A 20,744-nucleotide genomic window follows, 5' to 3' on the forward strand; every position below is an offset into this window, starting at 1 on the left:
ATAAGATAATCTGCTATTTAACTAGACTATTTAATACATGACTCTCTCCTCCTGCTTCTTTCCTTGACTCTCTCCTCGCTCCTGCTTCTTGCCTCGACTCTCTCCCCCTCCCCCTCCTGCTTCTTGCCTCGACTCTCGCTCCTCCTCCTGCTTCGTGCCTTGACTCTCTCCTCCTCCTCCTCCTGCTTCTTGCCTCGACTCTCGCTCCTCCTCCTGCTTCGTGCCTTGACTCTCTCCTCCTCCTGCTTCGTGCCTTGACTCTCTCCTCCTCCTGCTTCGTGCCTTGAGACTCTCTTCTCGACTCTCGCTCCTGCTTCTTGCCTCGACTCTCGCTCCTGCTTCTTGCCTCGACTCTCTCTCCTCCTCCTGCTTGTCGTGACTGTCTCCTCCTCCTGCTTGTCTTGACTGTCTCCTCCTCCTGCTTCTTGCCTTGACTCTCTCGCCTCCTCCTGCTTCTTGCCTTGTGACTCGCCTCCTCCTGCTTCTTGCCTTGAAACTCTCTCCTCCTGCTTCTTGCCTTGAAACTCTCTCCTCCTGCTTCTTGCCTTGAGACTATCTCCTCCAGCTTCTTGCCTTGAGACACTCTCCGCCTCCTCCTGCTTCTTGCCTTGAGACTTTTTCCTCCTCCTGCTTCTTGCCTTGAGACTCTCCTTTCTCCTCCTCCTGCTTCTCGCCTTGAGACTCTCCTCTCTCCTTTCTCCTCCTCCTTCTCGCCTTGAGACTCTCCTCTCTCCTTTCTCCTCCTCCTGCTTCTTGCCTTGAGACTCTCTCCGCCGCCTCCTGCTTCTTGCCTTGAGACTCTCCTTTCTCCTACTTCTTGCCTTGAGACTTTTTCCTCCTCCTGCTTCTTGCCTTGAGACTATCTCCGCCTCCTCCTGCTTCTTGCCTTGAGACTATCTCCGCCTCCTCCTGCTTCTTGCCTTGAGACTCTCTCCGCCTCCTCCTGCTTCTTGCATTGAGACTCTCCTGTCTCCTTTCTCCTCCTCCTGCTTCTTCTTGCCTTGAGACTCTCCTTTCTCTTCCTCCTGCTTCTTGCCTTGAGACTCTCCTTTCTCCTCCTCCTGCTTCTTGCCTTGACTCTCCTCGCTCCTCCTCCTGCTTCTTGCCTTGACTCTCGCCTCCTCCTGCTTCTTGCCTTGATTCTCGCTCCTCCTGCTTCTTGCCTTGACTCTCTCTCCTCGCTCCTCCTGCTTCTTGCCTCCACTCTCGCTCCTCCTCCTGCTTCTTGCCTCGACTCTCGCTCCTCCTCCTGCTTCTTGCCTCGACTCTCGCTCCTCCTCCTGCTTCTTGCCTCGACTCTCGCTCCTCCTCCTGCTTCTTCCCTCGACTCTCGCTCCTCCTGCTTCTTGCCTCGACTCTCTCCTCACTCCTCCTTCTGCTTCTTGCCTCGACTCTCCTCTCGCTCCTCCTCCTGCTTCTTGCCTTGACTCTCGCTCCTCCTCCTGCTTCTTGCCTCGACTCTCGCTCCTTCTGCTTCTTGCCTCGACGCTCTCCTCCTTCTGCTTCTTGCCTCGACGCTCTCCTCGCTCCTCCTCCTGCTTCTTGCCTCGATGCTCTCCTTTTCCTGCTTCTTGCCTTGACTCTCTCGCCTCCTCCTGCTTCTTGCCTTGACTCTCTCCTCCTGCTTCTTGCCTCGAGACTCTCTTCTCTCCTCCTCCTGCTTCTTGCCTCGACGCTCTCCTCGCTCCTCCTCCTGCTTCTTGCCTCGACGCTCTGCTTCTTGCCTCGACTCTCTCGCCTCCTCCTGCTTCTTGCCTCGACTCTCGCTCCTGCTTCTTGCCTCGACTCTCGCTCCTCCTCCTGCTTCGACTCTCGCTCCTCCTCCTGCTTCTTGCCTCGACTCTCGCTCCTCCTCCTGCTTCTTGCCTTGAGACTCTCTCGTCTCCTCCTGCTTCTTGCCTTGGAACTCTCTCCACCTACTTCTTGCCTTGAGACTCTCCTTTCTCCTCCTGCTTCTGGCCTTGAGACTCTCCTCTCCTCCTCCTGCTTCTTGCCTTGAGACTCTCCTTTCTCCTCCTCCTGCCTCTTGCCTTGACTCGCTCCTCCTCCTGCGTCTTGCCTCGACTCTCTCCTGCTTCTTGCCTCAACCCTCTCCTCTCTCCTCCTGCTTCTTGCCTCGACTCTCGCTCCTCCTCCTGCTTCTTGCCTCGACTCTCTCCTTTGACAGCGTTTCTCTCTGTTTTAACCTTCAAAATCAGTCAGTATAGATTTGTTAAGCTCCTGAAGCATTACTTTTTTCACTTTCAATTTTAGTCATCTCAGTGTCTTGCAAATTTTGAGGGGTTTTACAGGTGATATGGAGATTTTTAAGGCAAATGTCAGCAGATAGGCCATTTCCATAAGTACATTTATTTTGAGCCATCAAAAACAACTAATTTAATCATCCATCCATCCATTTTCTGCCGCTTTATCCGGGGCCGGGTCGCGGGGGCAGCAGTCTTAGCAGGGACTCCCAGATTTCCATCTCCCCAGACACTTCCTCTAACTCCTCCGGGGGGATCCCGAGGCATTCCCAGGCCAGCCGAGAGACATAGGACTCCCCACCCACCTGAAGAGGGCAAGCCACCTTTTTCCGGTCGAGAACCATGGCCTCTGATTAGGAGGTGCTGATTCTCATCCCAGCCGCTTCACACTCTGCTGCAAACCGTCCCAGTGCATGTTGCAGGTCCGGGTTTGATGGAGCCATCAGGACAACATCGTCTGCAAACAGCAGAGATGGAATCCTGTGGTCCCCAAACGGAACACCCTCCGACCCCTGACTGCGCCTAGAAATTCTGTCCCATCAAAATTATGAACAGAACCAGCGACAGAGGGCAGCCCTGGCGGAGTCTAACATGCACTGGGAACATGTCTGACTTACTGCTGGTAATGCGAACACAGCTCCTGCTCCAGTCATACAGGGACCGGACAGCCCTGAGCAAAGGGCCCCCAAAGGGCACCCCGAGGGACACAGTCGAAAGCCTTCTCCAGATCCACAAAGCACATGTGGACTAGTTGGGCAAACTCCCATGAACCCTCGAGCACCCGATGGAGGGTATAGAGCTGGTCCAGTGTTCCACGACCGGGACGAAAACCACTCTGCTCCTCCTGAATCGGTCGGATTCTCCTCTCCAGTACCTTGGAATAGACCTTACCTGGGAGGCTGAGGAGTGTGATCCCTCTGTTCAAGAAGGGGGGACCGGAGGGTGTGTTCCAACTACAGAGGGACCGCCAGTCCAGAGGCACGGTCCCCGACCGCCACGCAATGTTGCAGAGACGTGTCAACCAAGACACTCCTACAACATCCAGATACTTTAGGTACTCAGGGCGGATCTCATCCACCCCCGGAGCCCTGCCACCGAGGAATTTGCGAACAACCTCAGTGACTTCAACTTGGGTGACGGATGAGGCAGCCTCCGAGTCTCCGGTCTCTATTTCCTCTTCGGAAGACGTGACTGAGGGATTAAGGAGATCCTCAAAGTATTCCTTCCACCGTCTGACGACATCCCCAGTCGAGGTCAGCAGGCCTCCACCCGCACCGTAAACCGTGTTGGTGAGGCACTACTTCCCCCTCCTGAGGCGCCGGACGGTTTGCCAAAATTTCTTTGGTGCAGACCGATAGGCCTCCTCATGGCCTCCCCGAACTCCTCGCAGGCCCGGGTTTTTGCCTCTGCGACAGCACGAGCCGCGGCTCGCTTCACCTGCCGATACCGTCGATGACCTCCAGAGACCCACAAGCCAGAGTGGCCTGATAGGCCTCCTTCTTCAGTCTGACAGCATCCCTTACTTCCGGTGTCCACCACCGGGTTCGGGGGTTGCCGCCACGACAAGCACCGGAGACCTTGCGACCACAGCTCTGAGCAGCCGCATCAACAATGGAGGCGGAGAACATGGTCCATTCGGACTCAATGTCCCCAACCTCCCCCGGGACATGGGAGAAGCTCTCCCGGAGGTGCGAGTTGAATACCCTACTGACAGAGGGCTCCACAAGACGTTCCAAACAGACCCTCACAATGCGCTTGGGCCTGCGAAGTCTGTCCGGCTTCCTCCTCCGCCAGCGGATCCAACTCACCACCAGGTGGTGATCGGTTGACAACTCTGCCCCTCTCTTCACCCGAGTGTCCAAGACACGCGGCCGGAGGTCAGATGACACGACAACAAAGTCGATCATTGACCTCTGGCCTAGGGTGTCCAGGTGCCATGTGCACGGATGAACACCTTTGTGCTTGAACATGGTGTTCCTTATGGACAATCCATGGCTAGCACAGAAGTCCAATAACTGAACACCGCTCGGGTTCAGATCGGGGAAGCCGTTCTTCCCGATTACCCCTCCCCAGGTGTCACTGTCATTGCCCACGTGGGCGTTGAAGTCCCCCAGTAGAACAACGGAGTCCCCGGTCGGTGCACTGTCCAGTACTCCTCCCAAGGACTCCAAGAAGGCCGGGTACTCTGACTGTTGTGGCGGCCTACGGGCCGAACAGCAGTGCAGAGACCGGTCCCCCACCCGAAGGTGGAGGGACGCGACCCTCTCGTTCACTGGGGTGAACTCCAACACGTGGTGGCTGAGCTGAGGGGCTATAAGCAAGCCCACACCAGCCCAAACTGTGCGTGGAGGTGAGGCTGACTATATCTAGTCGGTATCGCTCAACCTCCCGCACAATCTCCGGAGGGACGCGACCCTCTCGTTCACTGGGGTGAACTCCAACACGTGGCGGCTGAGCTGAGGGGCTATAAGCAAGCCCACACCAGCCCAAACTGTGCGTGGAGGTGAGGCTGACTATATCTAGTCGGTATCGCTCAACCTCCCGCACAAGCTCCGGTTCCCCCCCCCCCCCCAGACCCGGCCACCAGGCGCTCGCCATAGAGCACCCATCCCAGGCCTGGCTCCAGGATGGGCCCCCGGTGACGCCGATCCGGGCGACGTAATCGGCCTTGTTTGTGAACTCATCATAAAGGGCTTCTGAACCGATCTTTGTCTGACCCGTCACCTAGGACCTGTTTGCCTTGGGAGACCCTACCAGGGGCTTGAAGCCCCCGACAACATAGCTTCCGGGATCATTCGGGCACTTAAACCCCTCCACCACGTCGGTTCAAGGAGAGGCTAATTTAATCAATCCCAGATTTTTATTTAAAAGCTGTGGAATATAAAAAGGGTCTTAACAGAAAAGTAATGATGTTTTTTAATTTTTTTGTAGGAAGTCAATAGATCTCTTCACATTCAAGTGGATGGGAAAACTTCACTGCGCAGTGGGAAAACCAAACTAAAAAGTGTAAACGCTGATTCTACAAGCAAACGGACAACAAGCCAGCAGCAGAAGAGTGAGCCAGCTTGTGCACAGAAGATTCGACCTGATGCCCTAAGACATGACTGTTCTAGTCCAGCCCCAGCGGACAAATCAAACACGCCCTCAGAATGCAGGACCAAAGGCCGGAGGGAAGTGGCTGCTGATCGAGGGGAGAAAGGCCAGAGAAAGGGGATGCCGCCAGGGGCCCCATCTGATATGCCAGCTTTCACTTATGGCCGTAGAAAAACTCCAGTGTTGGCCCCTGCAGAGGAGCAAAACTTGGGCCTGCGGAGATCCAGGAGAATTGCTTGTCGAAAGTGAAAAGGCTGAAAAGGCCTTTTAGGGATTTTTAGTAAATTTTTTCAGATGAACTTATGGATGTGTCCATTTATCTATCGTGTAGAGAAGGTGAAATAAATTGTGTACTTTTAAGATAATTTGTATTTGATCAGTCAATACATTTGTTGTCCCCGGTGGGTGACGAGGCAGACAACACTGAGGGCTTTCTTGAAACCGTTATCCCAGAACTTTTATCCAGGACTGGAGTTGGGGATACACCCTATCACCATAGAGGGTGCACACCACCTAGGTCTGAAAAGACTAGAAGCAGACAAGCCACAATGCCTGATGTTGTTTCTTAACCACCATGTGAAGGAACGCCTCATGAAGTCAAAGGTTAAAGGAGACCTCCAGTACAAGGAGAAAGTGTTTCTTGCTCAAGACATATCATTAATCCCGCCAGCAATGGGCAAAATTTCGCCATGTATGAGGAAATGGAGGTGATTATGACACCGCATAGGCTTTGCATTAGTTCTTTTGGTAACTTTTGAAGGTAAATGCATGCTCTAAACGCCAGCAGAGGTTCCTCAGCAAAATACCATGACAGCCCTGTAATGGGCTTCAGCCATGGCCATGCTGATGCTAATCAGGTACTCTGTTGAAGGAGTTGCAGCCAGGTAACGATAGGATTTCTTTGACTCATTACAGGGCTATTAGGGTGAACAAAGTTTCTCAGGTGAAACTCTGTTTAAAAAAAAAAAAAAAAAAAAAATGGGACAGGCCATTATCGGAAGGTTTTGTTTAGTGGGCAGGGCTAACTCGGAGTAGGATAAGCTTTAAGACTAGATTTAAAGTTAGTGGTGTAGATGTCCAGTGTAGGAAACTGAATTTCTCCAGAGCACAAAAACATGATCTTGACACATCCCAAACCTGCTACTGTGGGCCAGATGCTCTCTTCTTGGCCTCTGTGGCTACAATTGTCTTTTTATACCTGACTACACCTTGACCATTGCCTCTTTAAGAGCACTCATTCGCCAAAAAGGAATGAAAAACAACTCTGCTCTTCTGGACTGGACCGCGGAAGCAGAGGATGACTCTACTCGTTTGAAGCAGCTGCTATCCTCTGCTGCTGCACTCGTCGTGCCTGACTACTCTCTACTTTTCTCCCTGGACTGTTTGGTGACTGGACCATCCATTTCTGGTCTCTTGTATCAGAAGAAAGCTGGGTCTCGTACAATTTTGCTGTACCCGAGTGCATCATTGGACAGCATGGAAGCAAGACAGCCTCCATGCGTTGCCTTTGCATCTGCTATTGCCACCTTGATCAATAAATGTGCCCATTTGGTCATGAACCATCCTTTGACCATGCTTACACTGATTATTGCCCCTGATGATTCCAGGGATAAACCAGTATTTGGGTAATCTAGGCCAGTCTGCTAAACCAAGTTTTAGAACACCATTTGAAGCAGTTGTCTAGGAACTGTTTCTTTCAGTTGAGGAAAATCTCTAAACTAAAATGGTGTGGCAAAATGATCTGAAACTCATAATCCATGCTTTTCTCTCTTCACGATTAGACTATTGTAATAGTTTGTTTTCCTGTCCAAACAAGAAGGAGCTCTCTTGCCTGCAGCGAGGATCTTGATCCGCACAAATAGAAGGGCCCACATTTCACCCATTCTCAAAGCCCTTCACTGGCTGCCTGTCTCCTACCGGAAAAAGTTTAAAATTCTAGTCCTGACTTTTAGAGCTTTGCATGGTCAGGTACATCAGCGAACAGTTTTTGGATCAGAAACTGCTGTTGGTTCTCGCACTCGTTTTCAGACCAGAGGAGACCGATCCTTCCAGGCCGTTGCGCCGAGACTCTGGAATGATCTTCCGCTGTCCCTGCGGTCACTGGATTCTGTTGTTGCTTTTAAGGGTCAGCTCAAAACCTTTTTATTCAGTCAGGCCTTTTAATTATAGTTGCTTTAGGGACTGATTTGACTGTATATTGCTGTATGTGTATTGCTCACTGTAAGTTCTTTGTGTTTTTATTTTATTCTGTGTTTTTGTGAAGCACTTTGACTTCTGTCTGTGAAAGGTGCTATACAAATAAAATGTACTTACTTACCACACATGCTGTGGTCGGGTTGGTGGAATCCTACCTATTTCACCATGACTGCTCTCAGACAACGTCAATTGCTGAAGGTTATCCAACAACACCTTTCCTTTTCTGCAGAGGGTGTCAACATGGCAGACAAGCTCTGTTGTGAGGATTCTCCTCATGACTGTTTCTTCTTTTGAATCACTGAACGAAGGAATTGTTTTTCACTGATGTTTTAGCAAGCTGTTTGGCTCCTGTCTGCAGCGGATGCTGTTGTTAAAGCTGAAGGTTACTCTCTTTTGATTTAATCTCTACTGTTGTATTGGCCTGAGAAACCTCTACTGATCAGCCGAATCCATTAACATGCTGCACACAGTTTGCAGTGATAGTTACTGATCTTGCTGATTGGAGGAGACATGATTTTAAGACCGCTAAGGGTAGCACTGTTAAACCCCTAGATCAGATCACTAGATTAAATGCTGCACTTGTGTTGCCCTCTGCTCTTGCTTTTAAATGCACTGCTCACACCAAAGGGTAGGACTTTGTTTCCAGGGGGTAATGAAGCTGCGGACTGTTTGGCTAAATGGACAGCGGGCTATGTGGCCTCTGAGACTCTCCAAATGTTAGTCTCGACTAAATTCCCGACACACCTGCTCCCGGCACTAACCTGAGACATTATTCTTAAAGCTCAATTACTGTACACGTGACGAAAAATATCTGTGGACTCGCTACAGATCTTACCAGGACAATACTGGGCTCAGATGTCACGATGGAGATCCTGTTCTGGATGCTGGGGTAACCGAGGCACACGGCCACTCACACTTGGGACCTTCTGCCATGCTTGTTCGCCTTCGACCATAGTTCCATCCCAACATTTCAGATGTTGACAAATAGTGCAGGCAAACTTACAATCCAGAACCAACTCTGAAGCCTAGCATGGGCAGATATGTGACTGTGGATAAACCAGTTATAAGTCAACCTGGAGACATTTTGAGTTATTCAGAGATTCTGAAAGTGTGAATTCAAAGCTTTCCAATGATGTCTCACTCATGCACATCTGATAATATTTGAGTAAGCAAATGAGTCACAGGGGGGCTCATTTGCATCTCATTGAGATAAGTCCTCCCCCCTGTCACACTGACACCACCTTCCCCCTACAGCTGTCACTAACGACTCAAGAGGAGTGTCATTGACGTGAACTGGACTTGAATTAGAAGTTACTATATTAAAATGGAAATACTTGGATTACAAAAGGCCCTGAATAGCATCAAAATCAGAATCAGAATAGGGTTTATCGGCATTTGTCGATAAACAGAATTCACAGGTGATTCAGTGCAACACAAAAAACAAAACATTGAACACTGAGCACTAAACGGCATGTTATGTACTGAAGGAATTAATAAGCATTTAATATTGTAATGCATTAATATACCTATCATTGTTTTTGCAGACTGGACACACACACGCACGCACGCACGCTCGCTCTGTCTGCCTGCTTGGTACCAAGAGGTGCCAGAGAAGATCCACCTTCTTATGAATATTCATATTCTTTGTCCTGTGTGTGAGAAGCTCCCAGATGAGGAGCACAGACGTCTGATGGGAACTTGAGGGACAAGACATGCGTTTCTAATCTGTTCATTTTGTAATCGTAGGGAATAAATACTTTTATTTGAACGACTATAATCTTGTCTTGTTATTCTCAGTAATTAGAACCAACAATACATAATAAAATATAAAAGGTATAAAGTTATGTAGTGCAATAGGATAGATGGGTCTGCCTGACAATGTTCAGTCCAGGTGGGACCAGGACATGGAGATAGTCAACCGGAGGCAGATCAGCCAAATTGCGTAGTAGCTGAAATTCCAAGAAGGGACTCAGATGCTTCTGCCAGTCGAAATTCTTGACAAACACTCCATCCTCCGTTCCAACAAGCTGTGGGATATTAAGGTGACTCTCAGGAGAGCTGTTTTCCACTCCCTGATGACTAGGGCGACAATGTAAAAAAAATGAGAACAGAAGAAACATCATAAGCAGAACAGAGAGCAGCACTGAAGTTTTGCCAGGCTAATGTTTACACATTATAGTAGTCAAATAATATAAACTATGTCTGATTCTGCATTTGCACTTTATTGTACATTTAATAAAGTGAAGTTAAGTAAATGATGTGTAATAAATAGTACCTGCTGTGCAAAGTCGAAGCTGTAATGCAATGGACTTCTGCATAGTTTTTGATGAAATCCAGCTCTGAGCGCCAATTCTGAAAAGGGAAACAAAACAGTAAAAACAGACATTATACCATCCCAAAACAGCTAGTTTCAAGAGACTACGTGATGTTCATTATTCAGAAAGTGGTCACATTAAATTCAAGCCCGTATTTATAATGTAGAAGCCTAGGAAAAAAGAACATGGCCCGGTGCTAGCTTGGGATGTAAGCAAGCTAAACCAGCTAACGCAGGCTACAGTACAAAAAACACGAAGATACAGACATGATACCATCCCAAAACAGCTAGTTTCAAGAGACTACGTGATGTCAATTATTCAGAAAGTGGTCACATTAAATTCAAGCCCGTATTTATAATGTAGAAGCATAGGAAAAAAAGAACACGGCCCGGTGCTAGCTTGGGATGTAAGCAAGCTAAACCAGCTAACGCAGGCTACAGTAATAAACAATAAAAAACACGAAGATACAGACATTATACCATCCCAAAACAGCTAGTTTCAAGAGACTACGTGATGTTAATTATTCTGAAAGTGGTCACATTAAATTCAAGCCCGTATTTATAATGTAGAGTGCACTGAAGCAGCATGTTAGCTTAGCATTGCTCCGTGTCTGCTCCGGTGCCGAGGCACGAAGATAAAGTGACATCACGAGACCACCTTAAAACACAGCGTTAATGCAATACTTTAGAGTAAAAGTACCTCAGTTCCGTTGCAATGTAGTCCAGGGAATGTAAGCTGATAGCTGTAGCCATGTGGTTCGCAGCTGATTGGTGGAAAAAAGATCAACAATACGCTGCTGAAAAAAGGTAACGCTGTTATAACAATTATTTTTTTTCAGAAATAATCCAAAAGCGTGGAGCTGTAAGCAATTGCAGCTTTATCCATGATTCAACTAATGCTACACAGCGCATGTTGCTGCTTGTTAAGTAGCCATGCGGCTGGCCGCCCAGCCCATTGGCTGACTACAATAGTGCAGCTGTTCATAGGGAAATGAGGTCACACCCCTCAGCGCGTCCAGAGAGCAGCCGAAAACACCCGAAAACACCACACTTTAAACGGTTTTATTTATGCTTTTAATGCTGCAAATACTGTTATCTGATACATCGAATGGCTGCTTCATAACTTCAACTTTCACATAATGCAAAAAAAACGAAAATCACAAATTTGGGGGGAAAAAAGTAAAACACTATTTATCTCAGTTTCACCGAGGCTGACATGTACCGGCATTTACGGTGACTCGGCACATATGATCCTGTCCCATGGCCTGGTGCTGAAAATACGATTGACCCAGACAAGGGTTCCAGGGTCCGAGGTTTTCTTTTGATCATTTACTCTTTTTCTCGATGCCCTGGCCCGAAGCTTAGCTATGCGCGAAAGAGGATGCCACCTCTGTCATAAAATGGTTGATCAACAGTTACATCCCTACCCACGGTTTCCCCTTTGTCATTAAATCGGACAATGGTTCACACTTCAGAAACATACACCTACATTTCTTCCGGTCAGTTTATCATCCACAGGCCCAAGTCAAAATTGAACGCTTCAACAGCACTCCAAAACTTTTCCTAGCAAAAATTATGGCAACCACTGGCAGGAATTGGCTGGGGACACTGCCACTCGCTCTGCTCGCCGTCAGGCAGACAGTTTGCAGAGAGACTGGTTTCACTCCATTTGAATTATCGACTGGGAGACTCATCCCTCCCCTTTAACCTCAGCGTTGCCTAGAAAGCACACTGTAACCACTGTACCTGTACAAGCCCTACTGGGGTCAATTACATGCCTTGGCATCCAGTCTCTCTGCACAGGTTGAACAAGAAGTGTCTCCGGCACCTGCAAAGTCATTGGCGATTCTTGGCAAGGTCCTCCTGAAAGTGCCCCGTCGCTCTTGGACTGAACCTTGCTGGGCTGGTCCATTCACTGTCAAAGCCAGGACCTCCCATGCAGTGAAACTGGTGGAGAAAGCACAGTGGTATCATCTATCTCAGATTACACCTGCCATGAGAGACTCTCTAAAGAACAATTCTTCCAAATAACCCTTTTACATTTTATTATTTTTCTGTGCTTCTGCTACTCATTTCTCTGTGGTAGACCCTGTTTGAGCGCTGATTTAAAACTCAGTGGATCTCTGAGCCACCTGGCTGTGGTCTGCTTACAAGTGCAAGTCTCCAGGGGATCACCTGGAACTCGTACACTGTCTCCCCGTATGCAAAACGTAGAAATTTCCTGTGCGCTGGATGCACGGAAATGTGGAAATACACATCCGAAAGATCGATTGTGGTGAACCAATCGTCTTTGCGTATTTAGTGACAGAGTACTTTGTGTGTCAACATTCTGAATTTGTATTTCCTCAAATATTTGTTTAAAACACAGAGGTCCAGAATAGGATGCAGTGCCGCAGAGCCCTTCTTTGGAACCAGGAAGTAGCGGGAGTAAAAGCCTCGCTGACAGTCGCTGTCTGGAACAATGCGTATAGTTTGTTTGTTCAACAGAGACGTAATCTTGTCCTCTAGGACGTGAGCTGCATCTCTTTTGGCCACAGAGATCAACAAGAACTGTAGTCTGTACAGTTCTCAATGAAAGAACTGTACAGACTACAGTTTTATTGAGAACTGTAGTCTGTAACCCTGTTGAATGGTGGCGAGGATCCAGGGGTCCACTGCGCATGCGCACCACTACTCTGCCCGGACAGCGAGTGGTCCCGCAGGGATCCTGGATGACGTCACTCCCCTGAAAGGAGATGAGGCCTTTGCCAATGATGGAGCGTGGGCTCCCTCTTGTGGCAAGATTGTGGAAGGATTCAAACTAAAAATAATTTTAAATTTTTTGTGAAAACTCGCCCTTAGCCCGTGGCCTAAGATAAGATATTCCTTTATTGTCCCACATGGGGAAATTTCATTGGAAAATTCATTGGCCTGGATGCAAGTGTGTAAACTTAATTTCTGAGCAAAGTGCTTTGTGACTCTGTGATCCATGGCTCATCCCCTGCACCATACGAGGGGGGAGAGAACGAGAGACAACGCTTGTCAGGGCGTTCTGAACTAGGTCAGGGGCTCAACTCTTCTTTCCTCTTTTTTAATGGAGAAGGGGAGTGAAAAGACAGGACGGCTGGGCCGTGCGCTTCTTCTTCCCCTCCCCGAGGTGTGAGGAGCAATTTTTTGCCGCTGCTGCAGCATAAGTGTTTGCCCCATGGTTTGGGATTACCTGACCGCTGCTGCTGCTGGCCTGCCTGCTGACCAGCTGCCTTCTGTGGCCAGGTGCCCACTCTGAACACCCTGGCTGTTTTCGAGATAGGCATAAATTGAAGGCTTCACCCTCTTGTTTACGGAGAATGCTATTCTATTTGCTATGCTATTTTCTCTAGAGCTGGCCCAAACAGACCTTTGGTGAGGTCATAAGCAGCATCAATGACCTCTGTCTTCTGTGTGTCGGTCAGACCTGAGTGGGTAAGCCACAGACCCCTCTCGCCCCCATCACTCAGCCGCAGCCCTGAACAGCTCCACGCGCAGAGCGTAGGAGGAGGTCATTCACCACACAGATTTCATCCCAGAGGGCCGTGTCCAGTATTTCCCCCTGGTAAGCAGACAGCAAAGTCAGTGTTCAGCACACATGCAGACTGTGCTCCATATTTGTAAGTGCGTTGAAAAATGGAGGATGTGACCCTCTCCATTTAACCAGGAAGGGGAACATTACTTGAGGCAGAGACGGCATGGCGGTTGGGATGGAGGTGATATGCCACAGAGGGCTCCACCGCCGTCATAACTCTTTCATCCCATGTACTTCCAGTTTAGAGTAGCCTTGAACTGGGAGTTTGCTCTTGAGTGGGTTAGCCCAGAACCGCCTCATCTCCTTCATATCCGCAGGAACAGCAGGAAGGAGCAGCTTGGGAGGTGGTTGAGCTGGTGGGAGCCGTTTGCCATCATATATGTCCCTTTCCCCCCGTCCGTGTCCGCAGCTGCAGGCCAGGTTATGTTGAGCCTGGCAGTAGCAAGTTTGCACACTTCGTACAGGTTACTGTCCACAGGGGATGTAGCCCCGGAAGCACTGAGGGGTCTTGACTGGGCCGATGCGGAGTCTTCCTCCACATCGTCCATATTCACAGCCTCGAGGAAGTCAGAACCGGCGTCATCGCAGTCCATGTCCTCTTCACCTGGCTCCATGCCGAGGAGATCCTCGAACAGTGGAGGCATGTCAGCGGACTCATTATCTATGATGTCCGCCCAACTGGTGCCTGGCGTGCGCTGCCAGTGGATTTATTGGTGGCCTCCATAAGACTTGGGTCCCGGGAGCCCGCCACCATGACTGAGTCTTCCCTCTAATATTTTCTCGGGCATTGATGCACAGTGGGTACAGAACTGAGCCAGCCCAGATTGAGCGTGTTTAGTGCCCATACATGAAATGCACATCGGATGAGGGTCTTTGCCTGAAGAGGCGGGGCAAGCCCGGGAAGAACTCTCTTTGGACTTCAGGTCCTTTGGTGGGAGCGGGAGCTGACATCATGCCTGAGAGAAAAGAATAATCAGTGTAAATGCAGTAGAAGTCGTTAGACTGTATGAACCAACGCTCAGAGTTTAAGATGAACTAGGCGGTTCTGGTGAGGGCTGCTCGTCGTTACACGTTAGCAGAACCACACACTGCGTCTGACCCGTCAACAAATTAATGGTAACCGGTCAGAAAAAGGACCGCCTTGACGCGATAACCCCAATATAACACTGATTAGCAACTTAATGCTAAAAAACAGCGCTAGTTTGAGTAACTTATCAAGTGCTACTTGCCGGGAAAATTTACACTAAAGTCGACAAACCAGATGAAAAGAAAACTACTGCAAATAGAACAACTCGCCTTGACGCGGTAGTTGTCCTAATAACAGTAAAATAAGTTTGGGAGAACTTACCCAGCGTGAGAACCAAGCTGGCAACTGCGCTCGTCAACGATATCCTTGACGGTTCGTCTATGAACAGTTAAACAGAAGCAAAAGCGAGAATGATGAAGTGTTGGGGGTACGACTGTATGATGAGAGGGGGCGGAGCCCGGGATACAGTCATGACGTGGTGCCATTGGAGCTTCCGTGGTTGGTCACGATTCCCATAGTAAAACACCGAACAACGTTAGAAAAAGAACCCTCATAAATAAACCATTATGCCGCAAAGTTGTTAACGTTAGCCACCTACCTTAGCCTGAGACCACCATCAGTTGCAAAAATTGGAACAGTCCAGTCTGTTGTTTAATTCATATTTAATCCATGACTTGTCTGGTGATTATTGGTCAATAAATATGTGCATGGCAGATGGATTTCTCCAATATTTCTTACAGAATTTTGCTCTGCGCATGTCAGCCCTATATTCTACCTCAATCAAGCTTTAAAAGAGCAATTAAATAAGTTGAATTAATTTAAAACCAACAATAATTGTAAAATATAATTTGTATATATTGTGAAAAAATATTAGAATTATATTTATAATATAATACAAAATCTACGAGAGGTATTATCTCTCCCAAAAAAAGCAATCATTAAAAAAACCATACAAACATGTCATTTGCACTAAACACCTCAAAAGCACCCCATTTGATTTTTTAATAAGTCCAGGCAAAAATAGACTGGTAATGGACACGTTTATGAACATTAAAGGTCCCATATCTTGCAAAATCAACTTTTCAGAGCCTTTAACCTTCTTACAGTGCGTCATATATGTGCCCAAAGTGTTTTTTTGATTGATTCCTGCTGTTTTTAGCGAGAGTACAGTCTATATCCTTTTCTTTGGATCTACAGACGGACGGGGGCCTACTCACAAGGAGTAGGCCCCCGTCCGTCTACTCATAATCACCGCATTTCGGCTGTAAATATGTCTCTAAACTGTTTAATTTGCTGAAAGAGGACACAGTATGTGGAAGGTGTCTGGAGTTTATTTTGCGTGTTTTTGTTTAACCACAAAGCGGAAGAGAGCCACCGCGGTGAAGTTAGTTTCACGTTGGACAGGAGAGCCCGGTCTGTTGCGCTGTGAACCTTCGAATTTGCGGGGTGGAACCTACAACTAAGTTAAATGCTGGCGCTTTTCCCACGATAAAGAAGACGATGGAGCGCGAGAGCTGTAAGTACAGTATTAAAGCTACATGTACATGTGCAACTCACGCACATTTCCTGACGAGGCGTTTGTTATTACATTGTTTTGTGATGTTTTTAATGTATTATGAATTATGACTGTACAAGTGCTTGAAATGTGATTATTGCTTTTATTCTTTGATAACTTGGCATTCCTGGGTGCCGCTGTAAACACAGGTAGCGACGCCTCGGCCTGTGTTTACATTCCCACTTTCTCCACGCTGAGACTACGTCACGGGTTGGGCGGAGGAGGCCGATTGGTCTTTGCAAGGGTGGGGGCGAATCTCAAACCAAGCTTTTTGCATTTCCGGGTTTGTGAGCGGGGTCCAAGGTATGGGTGATATTTCATAACTATTATGTTATGGGTGTTGCACAACACTTATTAGGATCAAATAGTTATACCCTTAGAGTAGTCTACGAAACGGGAAGAATAGCATGATATAGATTCTTTAAACTTTGGACTGCGCTCAGACCCTTTTGTCAATAATAATAGAACTGAATTTGACAAGTTCTTGTGAAAAGTACAATACCATGATCAGAAGATAGCCCTATCACACCTGTGACGCAGCGTGCAGGTAAGTGTAACAGCAGATTTAGCATGTTTTAGATAGGCAAAACTGATGCTTCTAAGTGTGCCCCCTTGGTCATGGCAAACCGCGCTGGGGAAATTATGGTAAACTGTTTTAAATGTGTATTTGAGATGAAAGGGTTTGGCACGCAGCAGACAGGGAAACAGGCGTGCGCATCTTCTCATGCTCTCCCCGGTACAGAGCACTTAGGGACGGACCCGCTACGTCACATTCTTATTCACATGCTTTTCCCGTGGTTGGGCCAAACCTGAAGCCTCCTTTGCAGTTCCTTGAATGTGACTACACACCACTTAATGTATTGTTCTTGCAGAGGATCAGAGAGGGACCTCAGGTAGGCCACCCTTGACAAACAAGACTTTAATAGGAGGGACCATTATGGGAGGAAAAGCCCCTACATGGGATGTACCACTGGAACTTAACTGATGTGGCTGATTTGAATAAGGACGGCACAGAGTCTCTGATCATGGCAGCACAGGAGCAGGCCCTGAGCACCAGATCAATAGAGGCCCAGATCTACCACACCGGGCCAAGGAAAGTGGTGGTGTCCCACCACTTTCCACAATAACAATGTGTAGTGGTGTATAATTATTGCTATTTAACAATACGACTACATGCATGACGATATTTGATGTGATTATCCAAATAATAATCCATCCATCCATTTTCTACCGCTTTATCCGGGGCCGGGTGGCAGGGGCAGCAGTCTAACGAGGGACTCCCAGACTTCCTCCTTCCCAGACACTTCCTCTAACTCCTCCGAGGGGATCCCGAGGCGTTCCCAGGCCAGCCGAGAGACATAGTCTCTCCAGCGTGTCCTGGGTCTTCCCCGGGGCCTCTTCCCGGTGGGACATGCTCGAACACCTCGCCAGGGAGACGCCCAGGAGGCATCCGGAACAGATGCCCGAGCCACCTCAGTTGGTTACCCCCCACGGTTCCGAAGGTTCGCTAGTCCGAAGGTTCACAAGTCCGAAGGTTTTAAAGGTTCACTAGTCCGAAGGTTTGCTAGTCCGAAGGTTCACTGGTCCGAAGGTTCACTGGTCCGAAGGTCTGTAAAATGCGCACGAAGCGCGAAGACACGCACTGGGGCTCGTCACGTTTAATGTACCAGCTGCTCACAGGCGGCACCGCAAGTTGTACTGTGTATATAAAAATAACAAGGGAACATCTCGAATCCTCTGATCTATACCTTCATTTGATTATAAGTATAGAAATACGCGTTATCCGATCACCGTAGGATTGGTAGTCAAAAAGGAAATTCAGCTCGCCAAGACGGGTGTCTACAGAGCCGCGGCGCGCGGCCGAAACTGCTGGGCTATTTGAGTTAATTCATTCATTAATAATACGATAAGGAGCTCAGGCTATGTACAGAAACAAGTCGGTTATGGAAAATACGTGAGTTTAATCATAAAAAGTGCATCAACACTAGAAAAGTCTTAAAAGTGTGTAGGGCAAAGGAAGGCGAGAAGAGCCTTTGGTGAGGAGAGCCGCGAGTATAGCCCGGTGCACGGACTCACACCTTTGGACTAGCGAACCTTCGGACCAGTGAACCTTCGAACTTGTGAACCTTAAAATTTCGGGGAAATTTCGGACCCTTGAACCTTCGGACTAGTGAACCTTCGGACTAGCGGGCAGCCACCCCTCAGCTGGCTCCTCTCGACGTGAAGGACAGCGGCTCTACTCCGAGCCCCCCCTTGTGGCCGAGCTCCGCACCTTATCTCTAAGGTAGCGCCCAGCCACCCGGCGGAGGAAACTCATTTAGACCGTTTGTATCTGCGATCTTGTCCTTTCGTCAAATCAAATCAAATCAATTTATTTTTGTAAGGCCCAAAATCACAACAACAGTCGCCTCTGAGGGCCGAATCAACAATGTCTGTGGTGGCGATGGAGTCAGACAATTTCTGTGGTGGCGATGGAGTCAGACAATGTCTGTGGTGGCGAGGGATGATGTCCCAGGGTCCTCTGTCCTTAGACTCTCCTTCTCGGCCAGGAAAAACTACAAAAAAAACCTCTTTGGGAAAAAAGCGTAGAAACCTGGAGGAGTTCCAGTGAAGGAGAGATCCGACTCTCACAGACGGACAGACGGACACGAGGGAGACTGGAGCTGGACCCACTCTTCAGGCAGATGAGGGATCGTCAGAGGCGAGCTGGACCCACTCTTCAGGCAGATGAGGGACCGTCGGAGTCGAGCTGGACCCACTCTTCAGGCAGATGAGGGACCGTCCACACGGGGCAGGGACCACTTCACCAGGAGAGGGGCATCTGGGTCCACAGGTCCTCAGGAGTGAGAAAAACAAAAAGAAGGCGGTGAACAGTTTGCAAGTGGAATTAAAAAATAAATATTGTTTGATAGCATAAGTAGTCAGAAGAAGAGGATAGTGCTCAAGCTGTCATACTTCACCCAGCATAGTTACTCCTAGGGCAGCATAGCTAAAGCTGTGGGTTTATGTTTCTGTTCCTAACTAGTCTGGCCATAAGCGATTTCGAAGAGGAACGTTTTAAGCCTGGACTCAAATGAAGAGACTGTGTCAGCATATTTAACATGGGTCGGGAGCTGATTCCATAACACAGGAGCTTGGTAGCTAAACGTTCTACCTCCTACCTCCAGCTCTGTTTGGATGATATGGTACTATAGCATCTTTGAGGTAGGATGGGGCCATGTCATTTATGGCTTTGTAGGTCAGGAGTAGAATTTTAAATTTGATTATAAACTCGACGGGGAGCCAGTGGAGAGACTTCAGCACTGGCATAATGTGCTCTCTTCTTTTTGTTCCTGTTTGTAATCTTGCTGTATTTTGAACCAGTTGAAAGCTTTTTATGGAGCTTTTAGGACACGCTGCAAGCAGGGAGTTACAGTAGTCTAATCTAGTCGTTACAAATGCATGGATACGTTTTTCGGCATCACTTTTAGGCAGGATTCTTCTGATTTTGGCTATGTTGCGCAAATGGAAATAGGCTGTTTTACAAGCTTGATTTATATGAGCTTTAAATGAGAGCTCCTGGTCAAATAAGACTCCAAGGTTTCTTACAGTAGAACTGGAGGCTACACTGACATTGTCCAGTGTGACTATCTGCTCAGATAGAACGTCTCGTAGATGCTTAGGGCCAAGCACAATGACCTCGTTTTTTTCAGGGTTAAGAAGCAGGTAGTTAAGTGTCATCCAGGTTTTTATCTCCTTCACACAAGCACTAAGTCTGTCTACTTGATCGCTCTGATCAGATTTTATTGATAAATACAGCTGAGTGTCATCTGCATAGCAGTGGAAGTTAATGCCATGCTTTCTGATAATGTTGCCTAATGGCAGCATATAAAGAGTAAACAGAATGTGACCGAGTACCGAACCCTGTGGCACACCGTAAATTACTTTAGAGCATGGTTAGGAGCTCTGGTTTACATTAACAAATTGGTACCTATCAGATAAATAGGATTTAAACCAGCTGAGGGCTGTTCCTCCAACACCTACATCACATTCTAACCTCTGCTGTAGAATGTTGTGGTCAATGGTGTCAAACGCTGCGCTGAGGTCCAACAGAACCAGGATTGAGACCAGTCCATCGTCAGCGGCTAATAACAAATCATTTGTGACTTTAACTAGTGCAGTTTCAGGATTGAGACCAGTCCATCGTCAGCGGCTAATAACAAATCATTTGTGACTTTAACTAGTGCAGTTTCAGGGCTCTGAACCGTGACTGGAAAACTTCAAATAAGTTATTGTCCTGCAGGTGGCGACAAAGTTGTTTTACTACTTTCGGTCATTACCCAAAGCTCATGACCATATGTGACGGAGAACCGTAAAGGCCGTTACAAGTCGGCCCCAACCAAACTGAGAAAAACCCAAATTTGTGATTTTCGTATTTTTTGCATTATGTGAAAGTTGTGTTAAAAAAAATGAGTTAATGAGTGTTTTATGTGAAATTGTTTGCCATTTCTGAAATGTCCTGTTATTTGCTTACAGCTTTGATGCCAAGAGACCAGGTGTGGTGCTTGCAAAAAGTCACTGTGAAGCAGAACCTGTGGAATTTCAGCTACTACGCAATTCAGCTGTTCTGCCTCCGGTTGACAATCTCCATGTCCTGGTCCCACCTGGACTGAACATTGACAGGCAGACCTATCTGCATAAAAAAATCAGGCCTTTCTGTACTGACGAGGCAAAAGACATCACATGCCCAGCGCCAAGAGTCACAGCACAGAAGAATGCACAGACGAATGTGCAAA

Source organism: Eucyclogobius newberryi, unplaced genomic scaffold (genome assembly GCF_026437365.1).
Source record: "Eucyclogobius newberryi isolate DKJ021-1_F unplaced genomic scaffold, fEucNew1.0.hap1 SCAF_1, whole genome shotgun sequence".
Lineage (NCBI taxonomy): Eukaryota > Metazoa > Chordata > Actinopteri > Gobiiformes > Gobiidae > Eucyclogobius > Eucyclogobius newberryi.